This window comes from Malus sylvestris, chromosome 17 (genome assembly GCF_916048215.2).
Source record: "Malus sylvestris chromosome 17, drMalSylv7.2, whole genome shotgun sequence".
Lineage (NCBI taxonomy): Eukaryota > Viridiplantae > Streptophyta > Magnoliopsida > Rosales > Rosaceae > Malus > Malus sylvestris.
The window spans coordinates 28,023,116-28,046,892 of record NC_062276.1 but is presented as its reverse complement, the minus strand read 5'-3'; the positions used below and the strand labels follow the sequence as shown (position 1 = coordinate 28,046,892).

Genomic DNA, 23,777 nt, shown 5'->3' with positions numbered 1-23,777 from the left:
GTGATTCAAGTGTTTTATTTTAACCTTTCATATCAAATTAAAGACTAAATTACCATAAATTCTTAAGCACCAAATGACAAAAAAAAAACGAAAGTCATAAATTAAAATGAGAAATACGTCTTGACTAAAAGGTCGATGGTAATTGTCAAAATTTTATTGCATGTAAAGAGAAAAAGCATTTATCTGATTGAAAATATTTGGAAGGAAGGACAGTGTTTGACCTGTAAATAAAAACAAGGTGCTGACTTGCCACAAAGGCTTTGGTCCTTCCAAGACAAGGAGTCAGTCAGCCAAACAGAGGATGTTCGAATATGTGCTTGTCAATATGTATTTGGTAAATTAAAACAACCGAAACTGAAAAAGAACATTCGGAAGATGTTGGTATATGTGGGGCATGAGGCAGACAGCAATCCCACAAAGACCTTCAGGTGCATCAACATCCCCATTTAGGATAAAAACACCACTTGAATAGAATTAAAAGTCGAAGTCACTGACATCGATGGGAACGAAAATAGGCTTGATGAGCAACAACGGTTAGAAGGGTGTAGTCAATTCATGTGTACTCAATGGCTTAAAATCATTTACAACACACACCATCAATAAGATCTTCCCTAACAAAAATTCAAAATTTTTATTTTCTTCCTTTTGCTCTTCAAAATTTCATGCTCTTCAAAAGTGTGACAAATGTTTAAAAAAATAATAAACACACACACACACATACAAACACTCGTGATGGGTGACATATCTATTAAGGGACTAGGTGGTCCCAAGACCACCCCAAAGTCCAATTAGTTGGTTGTGAAGGCCTCCGAGGACCACCTAAGTTTGGGCATTTGGTGTTAGTGGCGGTGGGCAAAAAAACCCAAGAGGGCAGCCTGAGGAGGGAGAAGAAAAATTGCACTTTTTTTTCAACTTTTAACGATCGACTATGTTGCGTCGTTTCACTAAGTCATTTAATAAGTATTTGTTTTTTTTTGTCAAACAATAAATTTTGTTAAATTATATATTAGATTAACTGCCAACAGAGTTTAAACTCACGCCATATATAAAGATCACTTGCCATTTAATAAGTATTTGCAGTACGGCCGTTTGTTTTTGGGCCAAAGACGTTTTCTAGCTTTTAGAAAATTAAGCCACGTCACTTTATTTTACGTCTTTGCTTTTTTTTATTTATTTATTTTTTTGTTGAAATTATATCCTTTTGTTCTCAACCGCTTCTCTCATTCTTCCTTTCTTTTTCTGATGGGAACTTTAACGAAAAGCTCCTGTGACACACCCCGTCCCGAAGGAGGGCATGCTGGCCGTCACGTGAGAGTGACGTAACCATTTGCACAGTACGGAAGCTTTAAGATACAATTTATAAGTTGATACACCCGAAGGTGAGTCCTAATTTTGTCCAATCTGTCAGAACACCGTCGAATTCCTCGTAGTCACCACACCTTTGTGATTCCTGAACCTGGAGGGGCGCAAAACCAAAATTGAGTGGGTCAGTAAAACAATTCTTTTCCAAATCCAAACATTTTTCAAAACGTTGTAACCCCTCTCCGTAAAACCTGTATATTTTCCCAGAAATGTAAAATATAATTATACATATATATTCTCAATACTTTAATTCATTAACTCAACATTTTTTTCTTTATCAATCATGCCATGCCATGTCTAATTCAACAGTTAAGTATGGATGCATCAACAATAATCATATCAGGTGCAAGAAAGTAATCAACCGGAGGCCCTCTAATAGCCCTGTACGGTTGAACCTAGAGCTCAAAATCTATCATTATCACTCTACCGGAGTCACCTCTGTGACCCGTCCGGCCTTCTGCACACAAGTTACGCTCTAGTGCTTCTCATAAATCATCTGTGCACATAATCTAAGGTCACCCACCAGTCGGAATCTCACTAACACTCTCGCGACTGGTCTGTCGTACCCACTCCGCGTGGACTGTACGACTAGCATCTACTTGGATCCAAGGCGAGCGTGCGATGCGGTGAATACTATAAGCACTAAACCATGGTGCAGGATTTGAGCTCAATATATATCATCATCATCATAACAATAATTAAATACTCATCTGTGCGTCCACCGCACCATTTCATACATATGCATCATAAATCAATTCTTACATGTGCGTCCACCGCACCAATTCATACATATGCATCATAAATCAATTCTTACATGTGCGTCCACCGCACCAATTCATACATATGCATCATATATTAATTCATGCATGGCATTTCAACTCACATTTCTATATACTTTTCATATCAATCCTATGCATGGTATTTCACTTCCCGTTTTTCCACATAACTCATATGCATTTCATTTTAAACATATTTTCATTTCAATTCAATTTCTGGGAAACGTCAAGTATATATATATACGGAAAACAAAACTGCCCACTCACCTGGAGTTCATCCAACAACTCCCTAGCACCACACATCAAGGCGTCATGACGATCGCCGCCTAGAATAGTAATCAAATCCAGGTTCAGAATTCATATCGATAAAATATATAACTTATATAAAATACGTCACTACATTGATCGATCCTGAAGATCTGCCACTCAGATTTTAAATCCATAACTTCCAGAGGTCCACATTATACCTCTAGGACAACATCCTAAAATTTCATTACCATCCAACGGTCGGATCTCCGTCAATTTCCAAAACTAAGTGATGGTTAACATTTTATATTATGGACTTACAATTCCAATTCCGGAAGATCCGTAACTCGGATTCCCAATCCGTAAGTTCCAATAATCCTCAAATATTACGTATTACAACGTATCAAAGTTTGGTGACGATCCAACGGTCGGATCATCAATTCACATTTTCACCAAAACTATAAAACGTTATTCGAACACCTAACCAACAATCCTTAATAACTTTCTCATACGGTGCTCAAATTGGGTATATGAATATACCACGGTGATCTACTCGACGTCACGGACGTCGACATATTTTTAAAATAATTTTATTTTTAATTATTATTTTACTGTAGCACCTTCTTCTTCCTTGGGTCGCCGGACTGGTTTTTCCGGCGGCCGTTTTCCGGGCAGTTTTTCAAATTGCCATAACTTTGTCATTTCTCAACGAAATCAAGTGATTCAAAACGAAAGTTGTAGCCCTTGAAGAGACAAAGAGAATGGTACCTTGCACAACACCTAGTTCGCCGTGGTTTGGCCGGAAACTGCCTCGAAAGCCTCGGAGGTCGCCGGAAACTGGGTATTTTTCAAATGAGTATAACTTCTTCAATACTCAACGAAATTGAGTGAAACAAAAAGGAAAGTTGTAGTACTTGACGAGACGAAGAGATTGATACCTACCTCGACTCCTAACTCGCCGGGGATTCACCGGAAAACGCCTCGAAAGCTCCGGCCAAACTTTGAACTTGTCGATCTCCGTGTTCTTACGTCCAAAAACTTCCAACGAAGCACTCCGAGCTTCCTTGGGACCTCACTAAGCTCACTATAAGCTTAGAATTCCCTGAAACACAACATTTTACGTTCGCATGAACAGTGACCAAAAATGGAGGTTCGGGTTTCACATGATTCCGAAGGTTTCACTTCCTAAAACTAGTACCAATGAACTCAGAATGACGAAAGGATGAAGATGCATACCTTGGTTGCCTCGATCCGTCGAGTTTTGGAGGATTTGGGCGTATGCCGTACGTTTTGGGTGAGAGAGAGTGAGAGAGAAAGAGGAAGTCGTGAGGGAGGAGAGAGAGTGAACTGAGAGAGAGAGACAGGGTACGGGAAAGAGGGAGAGAATTGAGGGGTGTGGGATCCTACCCAATCCCCAACTACAAAATTCTAACATAAATTTAAATCTAAGCCTCCACTCTACTTACCAAATTTTAGGAGCTTAGATATAACGAACGTAAAAATTATACCTTAGCCACGTATTAGGGGCATTTTCGTAATTTCACGTCCTCGGAATTAAAAATTCCGGAACGGGCTGTGACAATCTTCCCTCCTTATAGAATTTCGTCCCCGAAATTCCACAACCAATCCAAACATCTACTCATACCAACCTCGGTAAATCTCTCTTATCCGATTCTCTTTCTCCCACGTAATTTTCTTCCACTAAATTATTTCCTTCACAAAGCTTTTACCACTTACTCTGTCTTAATTCTCAAGACTTTCTTTTTCCAATCCAAAGTCGTCCTTGGTTCCTTATCAAGTCGAATCCAATTTAATTCTCAATAGTTGCACCAGAATCTCATGTGACGAATCTGCCACCTAGTGACAACGTATCGAACCCAAAATACATTAAGTATCTTAGCCAACTCTGAAGACATCACCACTTGTATGCAACTTTATTGATTCCTTTAGTGATCAAAAATGGTCTGATGTGTCTAAATCTTATCTTGTCTCCTTTCCAATTCTCGCCATTTCTGTTCGTGGTGAATTTTCCAAAATATCGAATCATGAAACACATCATGCACTTACAACAACTCTGGAAGCCATTTAATCTGTATTCAACTTCACCAACCTTTCGATGATCACATAAAATTCGGTTCACTTAGGATTTAACTTGCCTTCCTATCCAGACCGAATCACACTTTCCTAAGGTGAAAACTTCGAAAATATAAAACCATCTACCTTAAATTCGATCATAACCATCTTATGTACAAGATAGCTTGTACATATAATCCAAAAATAATATTTTTCCATTTCCGTTGCGAAACAGAAAATAGCTATCTCAATCCAAAGGTTTATTTCTTCCTGCCTCAATCTGCTGACCAAATAAAACTGTCGAATGGTATGATAAATCTTATTACTTTTGGAATATTGCAGAAGTTAAACAATGTACTTCGTCCAAAATTGCTTACTTTAAATCCTTAGCATTAGGCACATACTTTTTGTTTTCTTGTATCCACATACCATTTGATTCACGAATCATGTACTCATTCTTTTTCCCTTCTTTCTCTGCCTTGGTTAATTCTTAAATTTCCTCGCCAAACATTTAAGTTTCGAGTACGACCTTACCAAACAAGCCTAACTTGAAAATTAACAAGTATAACTTCTTCTCGATCTTCTATTCTTAATTTTTCTTCCGTTGGTTTCAATCCACAAGATGATACTCTTGACAAACGTGCCAGACATTAATCATACTGTAGTCTTCTCACCAAGTGCTTCAGCTACAACAATTCACGATCACCCTGATCGTACAATCATGTTCATTAATCAATACAATTCACTTTCGCTGCCTCATATCAAAATCCTTCCAAGTAATGGATATTGAAGACTTTTTGGATTCGTAAAAAAAAAATCTTGCATTCCCACTAAAATATAATGTCTCCATAACTTCACAGCAAGAATGGTAATTGTGACTTCCAAATCACCAGTAGGGTAATTCATCTTATGAGATTCCATTTATCGTGAAACGTATGCAATCACCCTAACATTTGCATCAACATGCCTCCAATACCATTCAAGAAACATCACTAAAAATTTATGATTACCACTATTCTCTGGGAATACCAAAATACGTGCATGAGTGAGGAAATACTTCAGTTGTTGAATTCTTTGCTCACAATTTCCTTCCCACTCATACATAACCTCTTTTCTCAACCGTCTCGTCAATGACAAAGCAATGACTGAAAAATCTTTCACAACCATCCAAGATAGCCTAGTAAGCTAAGAAATTTCAAATCTCAATTACGACTCGTGGTTGTTCCAAATTCTCAATTTCTGCTATCTTTTAAGGATTCACTTGAATACCTTAAACAGATATAACAAATCTTAGAATGCCACTTGATTCATCTAACTTTAGCATTTGCTACTTAGCATACAACCAACGTTCTCTCAATCTTTGTAACATCAACTTAAAATATCTAACATGCTCTGCTCTAGGCTTAGAGTATACCAGAATATCGTCAATGAAAAATGATATCAATCTATCAAGGCATTCCTGGAATACTTCATCCATCAACTCATAAAACCGCATGAGTATCCACATAGCATCACCAAACTTCATAAGGACCATAACAAGTCCAGAAAACCATCTTATGATCAACGTCACTTATAATATTCAATTGGTAGTAACCAGATCTCAATTCAATCTTTGAATCTTCGCAATTACTTCTGAGCTGGTTAAATAAACATCAGTACATTACCATGGATAACGGTTCTTAATCGTTACCCGACTCCATTGTCTATAATCAATGAACAATCTCTAGATCCATTTTCTTTCTCACCAACAAATTGGTGCTCCTCAACAGTGTTGTACTAGGTTGAATAAAACTTTTATCAACCAATTCTCTCAACTGAATTTCCAATTCCCTTAACTCATCCTGAACCAATCTTTAACATAAATTTATACCTGGCAACAATTCAATAGTGAACTCCACATCTCTGCCTGAAGGCAATTCAGGTAATTTCTCAGGGAAGACATCAAGAAAAGTCTAACTCTTTCGACATTATTCACACTACTCCAAACAACATCATTTAGCACCACATGAGCTAAGTATTTTTTTTTTTTGACAGCCTTTCGAAAACAATCTCTTTGCTCTCACAGCATAAATAACGGCCTGACTCAATCCACTTTGCATACTTACAAAAGTAATCTCTGGTCATCCAGATCGATGGAAAGTAACTGGTTTCCCGTAACATTCCATCTAGTCACAACTATAAACAATCACTCTAATGGAATAAAATTAATTGACCCAATACATACTTTATTATTACTGAACATTCTAAGTAAGTACAACACTAACATAAAATAACCTACCGGTTTGCTTGCTTAACGAATCCACGAATGAGTTATTAATATTACGGTCTGCAGCCCGCAATACTGATAAATCATCGTTGTCTCGATAAGTAGGCAACCACTCACAAAGATATAACATTACTATTTTGTCACTCAATGCAAAATACATACACTCGTCTCAACTACATTTATTTACCATTCTCTAGGTAATATCATACATAATAAGAAATATATCAGCCGAAGTCAACTAGAATGACCAATACGACTGATTCAACTCTTATCTCAATAATACGTCGGCCGGATCCACTCCGCGTGGTCGGCACGGCCGAGCCTATAACTCACCAATTTCTCATGCGTCAGCCAGATCCACCTCTCGTGGCCTGTATGGCTGAACATATAACTCATCAAATATCTCTGTACCCACAGTCAATCCGACCAAACTACTAAGTCCATAAACCTGCTGAATCGATACTATGATGTCATAGAAAATTGTTGAGTACAACTGATTATAGGGACGATTCACAATTCTGTGTCCCCTCTGTTTACATAAACACATTCATTAATTTCACATTTCCCAAAGTGTTAATTTTGTACCTGCTGCACAAGGTACATTTCCTTTACTCGAGACACCTTGTCTCAAATATCTGGGATTACCAGTATATCCATCACTTTTACTCTGACCAGCGACATTAAAATCTCAGCTGGAAGAATTAACTCTAGCTTCACTTCTTTCGAAGCTCTGAATCTTTCTATATCCTTGATATGATGAATCATTAACTCTATCGTCTTCTTTTGATTCCCATTCATTTCTTATTCTTCTTTATTCTCGTTGCTCATGTTCTCAGAGTCCTCAAGACTCAACAGCATCTCGCATACTCCTGATAAGAACTACAATGGATAGTGGTCACCCAAAATACCACTTCCCTTTTTGTCACCCAGCCTAAAACAACATAACACCTCCACCAAATTCACAACAATATCTGGATGGAACGAGGCAAGTCTGAAAACTTTCTATAATATCCCTCGATCATCACCTTCCTTGTCTCATATTTGTAAACTCTTGTTTACTACCATCGATCAATGTCGGAGGAATAAACTTTTCCTTAAACAAGTCCTTAAACAATTTTAAATCGGCTGTTCCTCCGGTGACAACAAATCATACTCCTGTTTCCACCAGGATACAAATTCATACCCAAAACTAGGTAGTCGTCTCAACCCCTTGTCAAAAGGAAATTTCCATTGACTTGCATAATCTGAAACATCTTTTCCAAATGGTTAAACCGTTACTTCGCTCCCTCAGGTTCATCATTTCATAAGGTGATTCAAATTCAACTCATAACCCGTCTTAAAATGTCAATTTTTATAATAGACTGAATCACCATAATAATAGTTTCCCCTAAACCGCTATATTAGGGAGACTAAATTCCTCTAACTAAGTGGCTTGCTACGAGGCGGTGTAGTTCTGACAGAATTCACTATAAACTTCTCAAGATGTCCAAGATTGCAACCATGCTCTGATACCAACTGACACACCCCGTCCCGAAGGAGGGCATGCTGGCCGTCACGTGAGAGTGACGTAACCATTTGCACAGTACGGAAGCTTTAAGATACAATTTATAAGTTGATACACCCGAAGGTGAGTCCTAATTTTGTCCAATCTGTCAGAACACCGTCGAATTCCTCGTAGTCACCACACCTTTGTGATTCCTGAACCTGGAGGGGCGCAAAACCAAAATTGAGTGGGTCAGTAAAACAATTCTTTTCCAAATCCAAACATTTTTCAAAACGTTGTAACCCCTCTCCGTAAAACCTGTATATTTTCCCAGAAATGTAAAATATAATTATACATATATATTCTCAATACTTTAATTCATTAACTCAACATTTTTTTCTTTATCAATCATGCCATGCCATGTCTAATTCAACAGTTAAGTATGGATGCATCAACAATAATCATATCAGGTGCAAGAAAGTAATCAACCGGAGGCCCTCTAATAGCCCTGTACGGTTGAACCTAGAGCTCAAAATCTATCATTATCACTCTACCGGAGTCACCTCTGTGACCCGTCCGGCCTTCTGCACACAAGTTACGCTCTAGTGCTTCTCATAAATCATCTGTGCACATAATCTAAGGTCACCCACCAGTCGGAATCTCACTAACACTCTCGCGACTGGTCTGTCGTACCCACTCCGCGTGGACTGTACGACTAGCATCTACTTGGATCCAAGGCGAGCGTGCGATGCGGTGAATACTATAAGCACTAAACCATGGTGCAGGATTTGAGCTCAATATATATCATCATCATCATAACAATAATTAAATACTCATCTGTGCGTCCACCGCACCATTTCATACATATGCATCATAAATCAATTCTTACATGTGCGTCCACCGCACCAATTCATACATATGCATCATAAATCAATTCTTACATGTGCGTCCACCGCACCAATTCATACATATGCATCATATATTAATTCATGCATGGCATTTCAACTCACATTTCTATATACTTTTCATATCAATCCTATGCATGGTATTTCACTTCCCGTTTTTCCACATAACTCATATGCATTTCATTTTAAACATATTTTCATTTCAATTCAATTTCTGGGAAACGTCAAGTATATATATATACGGAAAACAAAACTGCCCACTCACCTGGAGTTCATCCAACAACTCCCTAGCACCACACATCAAGGCGTCATGACGATCGCCGCCTAGAATAGTAATCAAATCCAGGTTCAGAATTCATATCGATAAAATATATAACTTATATAAAATACGTCACTACATTGATCGATCCTGAAGATCTGCCACTCAGATTTTAAATCCATAACTTCCAGAGGTCCACATTATACCTCTAGGACAACATCCTAAAATTTCATTACCATCCAACGGTCGGATCTCCGTCAATTTCCAAAACTAAGTGATGGTTAACATTTTATATTATGGACTTACAATTCCAATTCCGGAAGATCCGTAACTCGGATTCCCAATCCGTAAGTTCCAATAATCCTCAAATATTACGTATTACAACGTATCAAAGTTTGGTGACGATCCAACGGTCGGATCATCAATTCACATTTTCACCAAAACTATAAAACGTTATTCGAACACCTAACCAACAATCCTTAATAACTTTCTCATACGGTGCTCAAATTGGGTATATGAATATACCACGGTGATCTACTCGACGTCACGGACGTCGACATATTTTTAAAATAATTTTATTTTTAATTATTATTTTACTGTAGCACCTTCTTCTTCCTTGGGTCGCCGGACTGGTTTTTCCGGCGGCCGTTTTCCGGGCAGTTTTTCAAATTGCCATAACTTTGTCATTTCTCAACGAAATCAAGTGATTCAAAAACGAAAGTTGTAGCCCTTGAAGAGACAAAGAGAATGGTATCTTGCACAACACCTAGTTCTCCGTGGTTTGGCCGGAAACTGCCTCGAAAGCCTCGGAGGTCGCCGGAAACTGGGTATTTTTCAAATGAGTATAACTTCTTCAATACTCAACGAAATTGAGTGAAACAAAAAGGAAAGTTGTAGTACTTGACGAGACGAAGAGATTGATACCTACCTCGACTCCTAACTCGCCGGGGATTCGCCGGAAAACGCCTCGAAAGCTCCGGCCAAACTTTGAACTTGTCGATCTCCGTGTTCTTACGTCCAAAAACTTCCAACGAAGCACTCCGAGCTTCCTTGGGACCTCACTAAGCTCACTATAAGCTTAGAATTCCCTGAAACACAACATTTTACGTTCGCATGAACAGTGACCAAAAATGGAGGTTCGGGTTTCACATGATTCCGAAGGTTTCACTTCCTAAAACTAGTACCAATGAACTCAGAATGACGAAAGGATGAAGATGCATACCTTGGTTGCCTCGATCCGTCGAGTTTTGGAGGATTTGGGCGTATGCCGTACGTTTTGGGTGAGAGAGAGTGAGAGAGAAAGAGGAAGTCGTGAGGGAGGAGAGAGAGTGAACTGAGAGAGAGAGACAGGGTACGGGAAAGAGGGAGAGAATTGAGGGGTGTGGGATCCTACCCAATCCCCAACTACAAAATTCTAACATAAATTTAAATCTAAGTCTCCACTCTACTTACCAAATTTTAGGAGCTTAGATATAACGAACGTAAAAATTATACCTTAGCCACGTATTAGGGGCATTTTCGTAATTTCACGTCCTCGGAATTAAAAATTCCGGAACGGGTTGTGACATCCTGGTACTGTTCACTTTAACGAAAAACCACATTTTTACACTAAAAAATCAATCATGGTACTATTCACTTTACCGGTTTATTTTATCTTTATCGTTAAAACTCAAAGTTTTCAAGTCATTTTCATTAGTTTTCCTATTTTTTAATTGGTATCAATTTCATCTTGGTTGTGTGTATGTTCTTCTCTTTGTTTTTTGTTTTTTTTTAATCTTTTATTTTCATTTGTTTGCTTCGTTTTCTAATTACAGACGATAATTCTACACTTACAATAGCAGAAAAGAGAAAGTTTGAATCCGAAACACAGTTGGTTGAATAGGAAAGCTCTAACCATCAGGACAATTCATCACCTGTATTGTTTGCTTCGTTTTAAACCAGTCACAAAAACTGAAAATAAAAACATTTAGGTATAAAATGCTGAAATTGAAACCATGTGGTTCATTTTGGAAATGATCCCATGCTATAGTATGTAGGATGTAAACTGCATTTATTCTTTATAGCTTGTAATGTTGTTTGTATAAAGATTATGAATGAAAAGTTAGTAGTTCATCATTTAATTTTTCAAGGTTATTTTCATCTAATTTTGTTTAGAGTTTAAATTGGGACCACCCAGTATTAAAATCCTAGATCCGTCACTGCTCGTGATTGCATTCTCTAAGCTTAGATGATGGTTACATTTGTGTGTTCAAGTGCACACCCCCGTGCTTGTATATCAATTTAAGTCATTGTTTTTATTATTTTTCCCAACAGGGCATGTTAGAGATTTACAACTCTTTGTCTGAAGATGGTAAAAGGGAATTTGAGGCTCATATAGCGCCTCATTTTATCCATGCATGGACGTCTTGAATGAATGCTACGAAGATGTTGCCAGTGGCAGCGAGATCCGCAGCGTTGTCTTGGCCGGTCGTCGCTTTTACGTATGTTCTCCATCTGTTTATTGGTGAGAATGTAACATTAATTGCAAACACAAGCAATTATTCTGAGTTGCTTACAAATTAATGGGATTTTCCTTTTGTTCTGATCTCGAAGTATAGCAGACTATAACGACACCAGACTAAGTTAAACACACAGTCCGAACAGCAAGTGCGTGCCTAAAAGATATTAGAATACTGGCAACAAAAGATTGGTATATGAAAATATTTTGATGTTTTTACTTTTCTCGACTAAGATGCCTTTCAGGTTTAGACCATATAGTTAATTAAGAATGTGGGTTTCATAAAGCGTTATTTTTTCCAATATATCTAGTCAAAATCATAAACATCTAGGCTATCAACTATTAGAGGATCCGTTGTAGAAACGATGAACACACATATATAATGTTTCGTAATGCGAATTGTAGCCTTGTAGGTTGCTTTCTCTCAATTGAAACTCAGTTCCTTGGAACATAAATGCGGTGATTTTAGTTTATATATTTTCCTTAGAAATAAATGAATTTGTTAGTAACTGGGGATAATTTCTTCTGCATGTGATTTTTAACTGCTTTGTGAATTTTCAGATCGAAGTATTGAGGAAGAAAGGACATTCATATTCGGAGATCATTAATGAAAGTGTTACTGAGTCGATAGATTCTTTGAAGTTACTCTTGTATGGGAGTTTCATTCATGGTTAATACCACAAATAACTTCAAGAACCGCCTGTGAACACAAAATTTTCTTGAAACGAAAGAGACAAGAACAACGTGCACAAAATAATATTTGTATTTTGATGATTTTGGGTTACAATCTCTCTCAAATTTGATCATCTGATTCGATCTCCGTAAGGTGTTGATTTGTGGATGTTTCGTTGATCCAAGGGCCGTTGAGGCTTGATCTTGGATGAACTGTTGGAAGTTTCTTCAAGGGGCCGTGGGCTTGATCTTTGAAGGTGGATTTGAGCGGATCTTCAATGAGCCGTTGGGGCTTGATCTTGAGGATGAATGTTTCTTCAAGGGCCGTTAAAGCTTGATCTTGAATAACGGTGATGAACGGATCTTCAAGGGCTTTTGGGCTTGATCTTGAAGAACAGTGATGAACGGATCTTCAAGGGCTTTTGGGCTTAATCTTGAAGAACGGTTGGATGTGTGGATTTGTCAACGTTGTTGATCCAAAGGGCCGTTGGGGCTTGATCTTAAGATGAACGGATGATGTATTAAGGCAGATACTAAAAGAGATCAGCAAGCTGTCAGTTAGCTAAAATTGTTACATTTCAGTTGTGGTTTTTCTGTAATTAGTTATAGGAGCTAAGGGTATTAAGAGTATTAATGCATTAGGTTTCTACCTATATATACTCAAGTGTACTGTGTAATTATTCAAGAAATGTGAATCATTTTTACTGTGATAATTTCTGTTTCTATATGGTATCAAGTTGCCAACCGCCTCACGGCTCTCCCTTACCCACCGCCTTGATCTTCTTCCGCTCTTCGTCTTGATCGATCTCTTGATCGATTTCTTGATCGATTTCTTCCAATTTCTCGATCGATCTCTGTCTTCGATCTGTAATTTCTTTTACTTTTCATCCTGGCATCCACCTCTGAATCTTCATCTTCGATGGCGTCACCACCATTACCAAACCCTAATCCCCAAAATTCGTATCTGTCTCTTACGATTCAGAACATCGGCAGTATGGTTCTTATCAAGCTCAAGCGCACCAACTATCTCCCATGGCGTGCCTTGTTTGCTCCTATTCTGCGTCGCTACAAGCTTCTTGGTCTCATTGATGGTACTGAGCCATGTCCGGCTCCTCTTCTCCCTGATCGCTCTATGAATCCAGAGTTTGAGCAGTGGTTTGAGAAAGATCAAAATTTGTTGATCTGGTTGAACTCGACACTCTCTGAAGATCTCATTCCCTTCACGGTTGGAGTGTCTACATCTCGAGAGCTCTGGCAGAAACTTGAACAACGTTTTGGTGGCGTCTTCTGTTACTGAGCCATTTCAGGTCTTCTCTGCTCAGTCTCAGGCTCCTTTATTGCCTACGCCTGCATATCCTCCACCACTCCAATCTTCTTTCCGTTACAACTCTAATCGTGGGAGACAGAATCGCACCTTCAACAGAGGCAATCGCAATCGCAATACCAATCGTGGCTCCTTTAATGGCAATCCTCGTGGTTCTCAGAATTATCTTCACGGCTCTAAGTCCAATTATTCCGGCTTTTCCTCCTCTTCTGGCACCAAGACTCAATGTCAAATTTGTGGTTCCACTAGCCACGAAGCTATTGACTGCTTTGACAGAATGAATCCTGACATCTTTGGCAGGGTACCACCAGCCAAACTTGCTGCTTTATGTGCTCATTATTCTTCCAAACCCTCTCCATCTTGGCTACTGGACTCTGGAGCTACATCACATATTACCAATGATATTGCTAATCTTTCTGTCTCCTCTCCCTACACTGATGAAGACAAGGTCTACGTTGGAGATGGTAAAGGTTTGTGCATTAAAAATGTTGGTTCTTCATATTTACATACTCCTCATACTGCCTTCACGTTGAGTAATGTACTACATGTTCCACATATGAAGCACAATTTACTGTCTGCTTATCAATTTCTCAAAGACAATGATTGTTCTATAACTCTTGACCCTGATGGATCTACTGTAAAGGATCGTGCTTCGGGGAAGATGCTTTTGCGGGGCCGAGTTGAAGATGGGTTTTATCCCCTCCACGGTTTCAATACCACTGTCCTTCCTTCACCATCAACTTCACCATCAGCTTTCCTTAGTGTTAAAGCTCCTCTGAAGATTTGGCATCGCAGACTGGGTCATCCATCATCTTCACTGTTTCGCAGAGTTCTCTCCAGAAATAATCTTGCTGTACTCGGCAAAACCACTGTGGATTTCTTCTGCTCAGACTGTGCTCTAGCCAAGAACCATAAACTTCCATTTGGATCTGCAAGTTCTACTACCAGTCACAGTCTTCAACTGCTTCATTGTGATCTTTGGGGTCCTACCAATGTTATCTCACCTAGTGGTTTCAAGTATTACATGTTGTTAGTTGATGACTATAGTCGTTATAGTTGGTTGTTTCCTTTAAAGGCCAAGTCTGATGCCTATTCTACTTTCGTTGTATTCAAACAGTATGTAGAGACCTTACTTGATAATAAAATCAAAATTGTTCGCTCAGATTCTGGAGGTGAATTTACTAGTACTCTATTTCGGTCATTTCTTCGTTCTCATGGTATTGTCCACCAATTAAGTTGTCCTCATACCCCTGAACAGAATGGTTGTGCTGAAAGGAAGCATCGCCATATTGTGGAGACTGCTCGTACTTTACTTGTTGCATCTCATGTTCCTCATATTCATTGGGTGGAAGCATTCTCCACAGCTGTGTATCTTATCAATCGGTTGCCAATTTCTGGACTATCTCAATCTCCTTGGGAAATACTCTTTCACAAACCTCCTGATTACTCCCGATTGAAGGTCTTTGGCTGTCGTTGTTTCCCATGGCTTAAGCCTTATGTTCATTCCAAGTTGGATCCTAAAAGTAAAAGTTGCATTTTTCTGGGGTACAGTTTACAACACAAAGGCTACCGATGTCTTGATCCTCAAACTGGACGGATATATATCTCTCGCCATGTGCAGTTTGATGAATCTGCTTATCCATTTCACACAATCTCTCCACCCGCTGCTGCAATCCAAGACTCTACTTCTTCTTCTTCTATGGATTTACATTTCTCTGTTCCAGTTTCGAGACTCTCATCCACCTCTCCATCTTCCGGATCAATTATTGAAGTATCCCTACCTCATCCTTCTTCTGATCCTCCTGGTGCAGTCTCGCATCCTGCCTCGTCCAGTTCTTCCTCATCGCAAGTACCTCCCAGTAATTTTCATCCATGGTGACTCGTTCCAAAGCTGGAATATACAAGCCTAAAGTTTTTGCAGCTACCAAGCATCCCCTTCCATTGGATATTGATGTTGTCCCCACTACTTATCTCCAGGCATCTAAACACCTTCATTGGCGCTCGGCTATGCAAGATGAATTTAATGCCTTGCAATCTACAGGCACCTAGACGTTAGTACCTCCTTCTCCTACTCACAATGTTGTCGGTTGCAAGTGGGTCTTTCGGGTAAAGAATAAGTCTGATGGTACTGTTGAAAGATTTAAAGCCCGCTTGGTTGCCAAGGGGTTTCACCAACAAGAAGGCATTGATTTTCAAGAAACCTTTAGTCCTGTGGCTAAACCAGTCACCATTCGTGTCCTTCTATCCCTTGCCGTGCAATTTAATTGGTTTTTGAACCAATTAGATATCAGTAACGCTTTTCTTCATGGGGATTTAAAGGAATCTGTGTACATGCAGCAACCCCCTGGCTTCATTGATCCTAGCAAGCCTCACCATGTCTGTCAATTGCGCAAATCTCTGTATGGCCTCAAACAGGCTCCCCGTGCTTGGTTTGACAAACTTTTTCAAGCGCTCCTTCAATTTGGATTTGTGCAATCTTCTTCTGATGCGTCATTATTTGTTCTTAACGGTCCATCTCCGGTTATTGTTCTTGTTTACGTCGATGACATCTTAGTCACCGGCCCCAATTCTTCTGCGTGTACTCAGTTCATTCACAAGCTCAGTACTCTTTTTCCAGTTAAGGATCTTGGTCCCGTGCACTATTTTCTGGGATTAGAGGTTCATCGGTCTGCTGAAGGTCTCTTTCTTCACCAAACCAAATACTTACTGGATCTTCTGCGTAAAACTAACATGGATGGTGCTAAGCCTTGCTGCACTCCTCTTGGTTCTACCAAACTTGATCACACGGGTCCTCTTCTTTCCAATCCCACTGAGTACAGGTCTCTTATTGGTGGTCTGCAATACTTAACATGGACTCGTCCTGACCTCTCGTTTGCAGTCAATCAAATCTGCCAGTTCATGCATGCTCCTCGGGACCAACACTTGCAGGCTGCAAAACGTGTTCTTCGCTATCTCAAAGGTACTATATCTGAAGGCCTTTGGTTCAAAAAGGGTTCTCTCACCCTCACTGCCTTCTCCGATGCAGACTGGGCAGGTTGTCCCTTTGATCGCCGTTCCACCAGTGGTTATTGTGTTTTTTGGGGTTCCAATCTTATCAGTTGGAGTGCCAAGAAACAACCTACTGTTGCCCGCTCCTCTACTGAAGCTGAATACCGCTCTCTAGCTCACACTGCTGCTGAAATTACATGGATCTGTAAAATTTTCCGTGATATTAACTTCTCTCTTTCCCACGTTCCCACTCTCTGGTGTGACAACATTTCTGCCATCTCTCTAGCTTCTAATCCAGTGTTTCATGCCCGGACTAAACATATTGAAATCGACTATCACTACATTCGTGAATTAGTCTTGGCTAAACTTCTCAAAGTTCAGTTTATCTGTAGTCAAGATCAATTGGCTGATATTCACACCAAGTCTTTGTCCACTAGTCGGTTCCGTTATCTTAAATCCAAGCTTCCCCTTGGTTCCATGGTCGATCCCACGCTCAGCTTGCGGGGGAGTATTAAGGCAGATACTAAAAGAGATCAGCAAGCTGTCAGTTAGCTAAAATTGTTACATTTCAGTTGTGGTTTTTCTGTAATTAGTTATAGGAGCTAAGGGTATTAAGAGTATTAATGCATTAGGTTTCTACCTATATATACTCAAGTGTACTGTGTAATTATTCAAGAAATGTGAATCATTTTTACTGTGATAATTTCTGTTTCTATATGATGAACGATGGTGCTTTCTTCAAGGGCCGTCGGGGCTTGATCTTGAATTGGTGGAAGTTCTTCAAGGGGCCTTTGGGGCTTGATCTTGAATTGGTGGATGATTGTTGATCCAAAGGGCCGTTGGGGCTTGATCTTGAGTTGGTGATTGTTGATCCAAGGGCCGTCGGGGCTTGATCTTGGAAGAACGATGAACGAGAAACGAAGAAGGCTTTCTTCAAGGGCCGTCGGGGCATGATCTTGAAGGTGGATGATTGTTGATCCAAGGGCCGTCGGGGCTTGATCTTGGATGAATGATAAACGAAGAACGAAGAACGAAGAAGGCTTTCTTCAAGGGCCGTCGGGGCTTGTTCTTGAAGGTGGATGATTGTTGATCCAAGGGCCATCGGAGCTTGATCTTGGATGAATGATGAACGAAGAACGAAGAAGGCTTTCTTGATTCTTCGGGAACCTGGATGCTTGAGAGCTTCAGAGTTTCAGAGCTTCAGAGCTTCAGAATTTTGCCTAATGATTTTGGTCCTTTCAAATGAATGAATTAGCCTTCTATTTATAGAAATTTCCAAGGCCTAATTTTGAATATAATATTCCAGATGAAATAAGTCGTTTCTGCCAGGTGTTGACACGTGTCATGTTTGATGACTTTTCCAACTCATTTCAATTTTTCATCGAGTCACACGCTACGTGTAAAATTTATGTAATACATGAGCATTGAAACTTTGATTTATCGATCAACATTTATTTACCGAAATTTCGATGTCTACACCGCCATACAAGAGTAACCAAACATTTCTCGCATTATCGAATCGTTATGATTACTTGTAAACTGAAAATCAAGAGCCATGATTTTGTATTTGATGGCAGATCGAAAACAAGCACTAAGTGGTTACTAACTGAAAAGGGTTTTACTGTCAACACTTGAACTAGCAAAACAAAATTAAAATATTCCTCCATTACCCTAATTTTGCACTCAATTTAACATAAATTAAACAAATTATAATTAACATTGTACTCCAGAATTAACCAACATTGGCAATTACACGCGTACAATATTCATCCATTCAACTAAACACATGCATCAATGTTCACATATTATTCAGAACAAGATCTAGAAATCTGATTGGAAGTGTGTCATGCAATAAACTGTCTTGTTTTCCTTACCTTCTATTGGATAAGGAAGATAAATACAGAAGAAAAGAAGTGAAAGAAACTTGTATAATTTCGTTATGCTTTCTATTTTGCACTTGTCATTCACAAGGAAAATGAAGTTGGTATTCGGTGTATAAAATGACTCAAATTCACCTTTTTATATAGGGCTTTCATCTTACACTACAGTACACATAAATTATAGCACACCTCTCAATGAAAACAAACTAACATTATTCACAAAGCCTTCACATGAATCGTGTGAATTCCAGTCATCGTCTTCCAACTCTTCATGTAGGCCATTCCACTAGTTTTACACGGGGCATTCATGCTACTTTTACAACATAAAAATGATGTTTATCATTCTCAAATTCATTTTCTTGTCAACCAAACGCCTCCTAATATTTTTTTCTGTTCATATAGAAGTAAAACTTAAACTAGTTCTCTAACCTACTAACGATGTCGTTATATTAAAACTTAGCTTTTTAACCAAAATGGTCTCTAACATTGGCATAACTCTTCACTTTGGTCATTGAGATTTGAAATCAATAGAAGTAATCCATTGGTTTGACACCATCAATCATTTTGGTTATTTTATAAAAAAATTCTATTAAACAAAGATGAAATTTACAAAAGTACCCTGAATTTTATCTTCATTTAATGGAGATATCAAAACAATTAATGACGGACAAGTTCATGAAACATTTTCAATTTCAAATTTTAGAGATTGAAGTAAAAAATTATGTTAATTTTAAAAACTATTTTTACTAAAAAAAACTTTAGAACTTCCTGAAAAAAGTGCAACCAATACTTGTATTTATTTATTTATTTATTCTAGTAGTTGGATTTGATTGATAAACAAATACTGAGGAGGGAGGATGAGAATGCGAAATGATTTTGTATCGTATCTACGAGTACCAATTCCCCCAAAAAAAGACAAAACCAGAGGGCTTATTTAAGCATACGGTGCACGTTAGCTACATCCCAACCGAGTATAAAAACGTGCTTAATCACCCCTCAATCTCCCTGCTCCTGTTCCTCTGCATCCCAGTCATCAATGGCGGCGGCTACTTCCTCCTTGTCTCCTGCCCTCTCCCCTGCTCCCCAATCATCCTCCGCATCCAAAACCCATGTGGCTCCCTCCAGTCTAGGATTTTCGTCTGCGGTCTCCAAGTCTCTTAGCCCTCTGAGAGCCAAGGCCACCCGCGGTGGTAATAATGTCTCCGGCGGCGGCTCAGCTCTCGGAGCTCGCATGGTGTCAATGCCATCCATTAAGCCCCCTCCTTCTCTCGATTTCGATACCTCCGTTTTCACCAAGGAGAAGATTAACCTCGCTGGTCACGGCGAGGTCGCTCTCTCTCTCTCTCTCTCGCTCTCACTATCTGTCTATTTGTACAAACACATTTATGATATTGCTTAGTTAATTTACATATTGAGTTGATGGGTTTTGCTTGGATTGGAATAAATGGGTTGGGGAAGGAGAAAGGGAAGCTTTTTATACTGCCTGATAGCTTTTGTGCATATTCTCTGTACTTATCATTAACAAACAAACAAAAGAATGATTGGAATGGAATGCAAATACATATAAACTGTATTTATTTGTTGTAACGATATGCTTATTGCTAATAATGATCGAGAAAGATTTCCATTTGGAATTTTCTATTGATTGTGTGTGGTGGGTTTGATGCTGACTGCAGTATATTGTGAGAGGAGGAAGGGATCTGTTCCACTTGCTGCCCGATGCTTTCAAGGGTATTAAGCAGATTGGTGTTATCGGTTGGGGTTCTCAGGTGAATGAACTTTCTCTCGTATATTTTATCTATTTGTTAAATGGTTGATTTATTGAATATCATGCTTAGTATTTGGGTCTGCATTAGTTCTTAGGTTTTCTCTCTGTTTCTGTATCCATACGGTTGTTTTCTAAGCCAATAGACTCGTTATGGTAATCCAGTATGAATTGAGAGGGGGTGGTTACGTATCGTAATTCTTTTCCGTGCTTTTTTTACTGTTGTAGAATGTGAATGTATATTGTTTTTCTGTCTCAGTCACTATATGTTATTTGGGTCTTTAACCTATCTTTTCCTCAGGGACCTGCTCAAGCTCAGAATCTAAGAGATTCTCTAGTTGAAGCAAAGTCTGACATTGTTGTCAAGGTAAATGCTTTTCTGTTTACACTAGAATATATTTCATATGAAAAAAAAAAGATATGGTACTTATTTTTCAATGTCTTGCGGTTAACTAATTTAACTTCTTGTGACTTTACAGATTGGACTCAGGAAGGGTTCTCGTTCTTTTGCTGAAGCTCGTGCAGCTGGTTTCACCGAGGAGAATGGGACTTTGGGGGATATATGGGAAACAATCTCAGGCAGTGATCTCGTGTTGCTACTAATCTCTGATTCTGCACAGGTCTGTCGATTGCACTTTTGGTTACTGTATTTTCTGCTAATATTGGCTGTAACTTGTAGTTGCGGCGGCACTTCTGTTTCTGCTTAAATGATTTTGGGTCTGATAATCCATTTATCATTTTCAACCATCTCTTATCTTCTTATCCCTGGATACTGACTTTTCATACTTACTAATAAGTCACTTTGGAAAATGGGATTTTCAAGCTTACTGATAATCCGATTACTATATTGTTTTGTTTTTTCTTTGATGTAATATCGCTAACTATATGTGCTGAAAGTTGTTGAATGATGGTGTTAATAATCAAGTGTTTTTAAAGTTCTCTACCATGTGAGTTCTTAACAAGTCATTTGTTAGCATTAAACCAGAGTGGTATTAGGCTATCTGCATGTAATTGTCATCTCATGAATATCTTCATAATTATGCATGATTTTGTTTTGCTGGTTGGAAATTATGTGCTGCCATGCTAACCTAAGTAACGTTTGCTTGGTGAAGTTTCACTTTGTTGAGAATCAGGCCATATTACAGAATGTAATCTCTAATGGAATGAAGTCATGAGTGTGTGGGTGAACGAGCCTGTTTTCTGGCTACCCTAAGAAGCATCTTTCTGAAAGGATTTAATTTTGTCTCATGTTGCAGGCCGATAATTATGAGAAAGTATTTTCACACATGAACCAAATAGTATACTTGGTCTTTCCCATGGTTTTCTTCTAGGGCATTTGCAGTCAGTGGGACTTGACTTTCCCAAGAACTTCAGTGTAATTGCTGTATGTCCCAAGGGGATGGGTCCATCTGTAAGGAGACTTTATGTCCAAGGCAAAGAGATAAATGGTGCGGGAATTATTTCCAGTTTTGCAGTCCACCAGGTCAGCTCTCTCTCTCTCTCTAACTACATATTTTCTGGCCCAATATCCTGGATACTAAATGTGCTGTGTTTGTACAGGATGTTGATGGTAGAGCCACAGATGTGGCCCTGGGCTGGTCAGTTGCCCTTGGTTCTCCTTTCACATTTGTCACTACACTAGAGCAGGAATACAAAAGTTACATCTTTGGCAAACGAGGTATGTTTTATTCGCTACATCGTAACGTTCTTTCTCTTTTCTTTGCTTATGCTTTGAATCCAGTAAAGTTGATATCTCATCTCTTCTTCTCTGCTTTGTAGGCATATTACTTGGTGCTGTTCATGGAATTGTGGAGTCCCTGTTTAGAAGGTACACTGAAAATGGAATGAGTGATGATTTGGCTTATAAAAAACACTGTTGAATGTATAAATGGAATTGTGTCAAGGACTATCTCGGCTAAGGTACTGCCCACACATGAATTTCATTATTTGTAGTTTACATCTGTGTGTTCCTTGCACGTCGGTGCTTGTATGTCAATTTAAGAACAAGTGGTCATTGTTTTTATTATTTTTCCCAACAGGGAATGTTAGAGATTTACCACTCTTTGTCTGAAGATGGCAAAAATGAATTTGAGGCTGCATATAGCGCCTCATTTTATCTATGCAAGGATATCTTGAATGAATGCTATGAAGATGTTGCCAGTGGCAGCGAGATCCGCAGTGTTGTCTTGGCCGGTTGTGGCTTTAATGTATGTTCTCCATCTGCTATGAATTGGGGAAAGCCCGAATTTTGATTATCATTGTTTAGAAGTAACATGATTCTGAGAGTCGTGGTTGTTTGAATACTTGAAGTAAACGAATATTAATGTTATGCAATTGATGATGAACATACCTGTGTTTACAGGAGGAGGATCTGCCTCCATTCCGATTCCCATTCCCATTCCCAAAGGGTAAAATTGATCAGACCGCATTGCAGAAAGTCGTTGAGCGTGTCCGATCAACAATGCCAGTTGGTGATCTAGGCCCATTATACACTTTCGTTGCTGGTGCTTTTGCTGCCTCAATGGCGGTTCAGGTATGTGCCCAACCCTTCAGAACGGTTGAGAACGTAACATTGCAGAAGAAGAAATATATGATTTTGTTAGTAAGTGGGGATAATTTCTTGTGCATTTGATCCGAACTGCTTTATGAATTTCCAGATGGTAGTATTGAGGAAGAAAAGACATTCATATTCGGAGATCATTAATGAAAGTGTTATTGAGTCGGTGGATTCTCTGAATCCTTTTATGCATGCACGGGGAGTTTCTTTCGTGGTTGATAACAGTTCAACAGCAGCTCGGTTGGGATCAAGGAAATGGGCTCCACGATTTGATCACATCCTTATTCGGCAGGTCTTAGTTGCTTCGATGGTTGATACCCGTTCAACAACAGCTCCGTTGGGATCAAGGAAATGGTCTCCACGATTTGATGACGTCGAGAATCTGCATGCCTATGTTTCTGTGGACAATCGTATGATACCCATCAACCGAGACCTCATCACCAACTTCACGGCGGATCCAGTGACAGCAACTTTTATACTCATCCAGGTGGGACACACAGCAATTTTAGTGGCCCAAAAAGTGGGCCGTGCCAACGCACGTGCCTTCTTTTTTTGAACAAATTATACGTGCCTTCTAGCTTAATGTTGTAATATTATGTCCTCCTGACTTCTCCAGAATTTTTACACGGTGGATTACAGCTTAATGTTGTAATATTATGTTATATATATAAATGATTAGAGCGTGGGTTACGTGCAATGACCCACTGAAGAGTTTTACGTATGA

At 39.1% G+C, this 23,777-nt stretch overlaps 1 long non-coding RNA gene and 1 pseudogene across 2 annotated transcripts; one reads left to right on the top strand and one right to left on the bottom strand.

Moving 5' to 3' along the window:
• Positions 1-1,142: 1,142 nt before the first annotated feature.
• On the bottom strand, positions 1,143-10,926 carry LOC126611463 (uncharacterized). 2 transcript variants are annotated; one of them, XR_007618871.1, is made up of 9 exons: positions 10,593-10,926; positions 10,299-10,458; positions 10,137-10,193; positions 9,377-9,435; positions 3,621-8,427; positions 3,327-3,486; positions 3,153-3,221; positions 2,406-2,464; positions 1,143-1,456 (listed from the first exon to the last, which is right to left on the bottom strand). It is a non-coding gene; the product is annotated as an uncharacterized LOC126611463 (long non-coding RNA). The 2 variants fall into 2 exon arrangements; XR_007618872.1 differs by lacking the exon at positions 10,137-10,193.
• An 8,791-nt stretch (positions 10,927-19,717) lies between these two features.
• LOC126611444 (ketol-acid reductoisomerase, chloroplastic-like) lies at positions 19,718-23,774 on the top strand (annotated as a pseudogene).
• Positions 23,775-23,777: the final 3 nt, after the last annotated feature.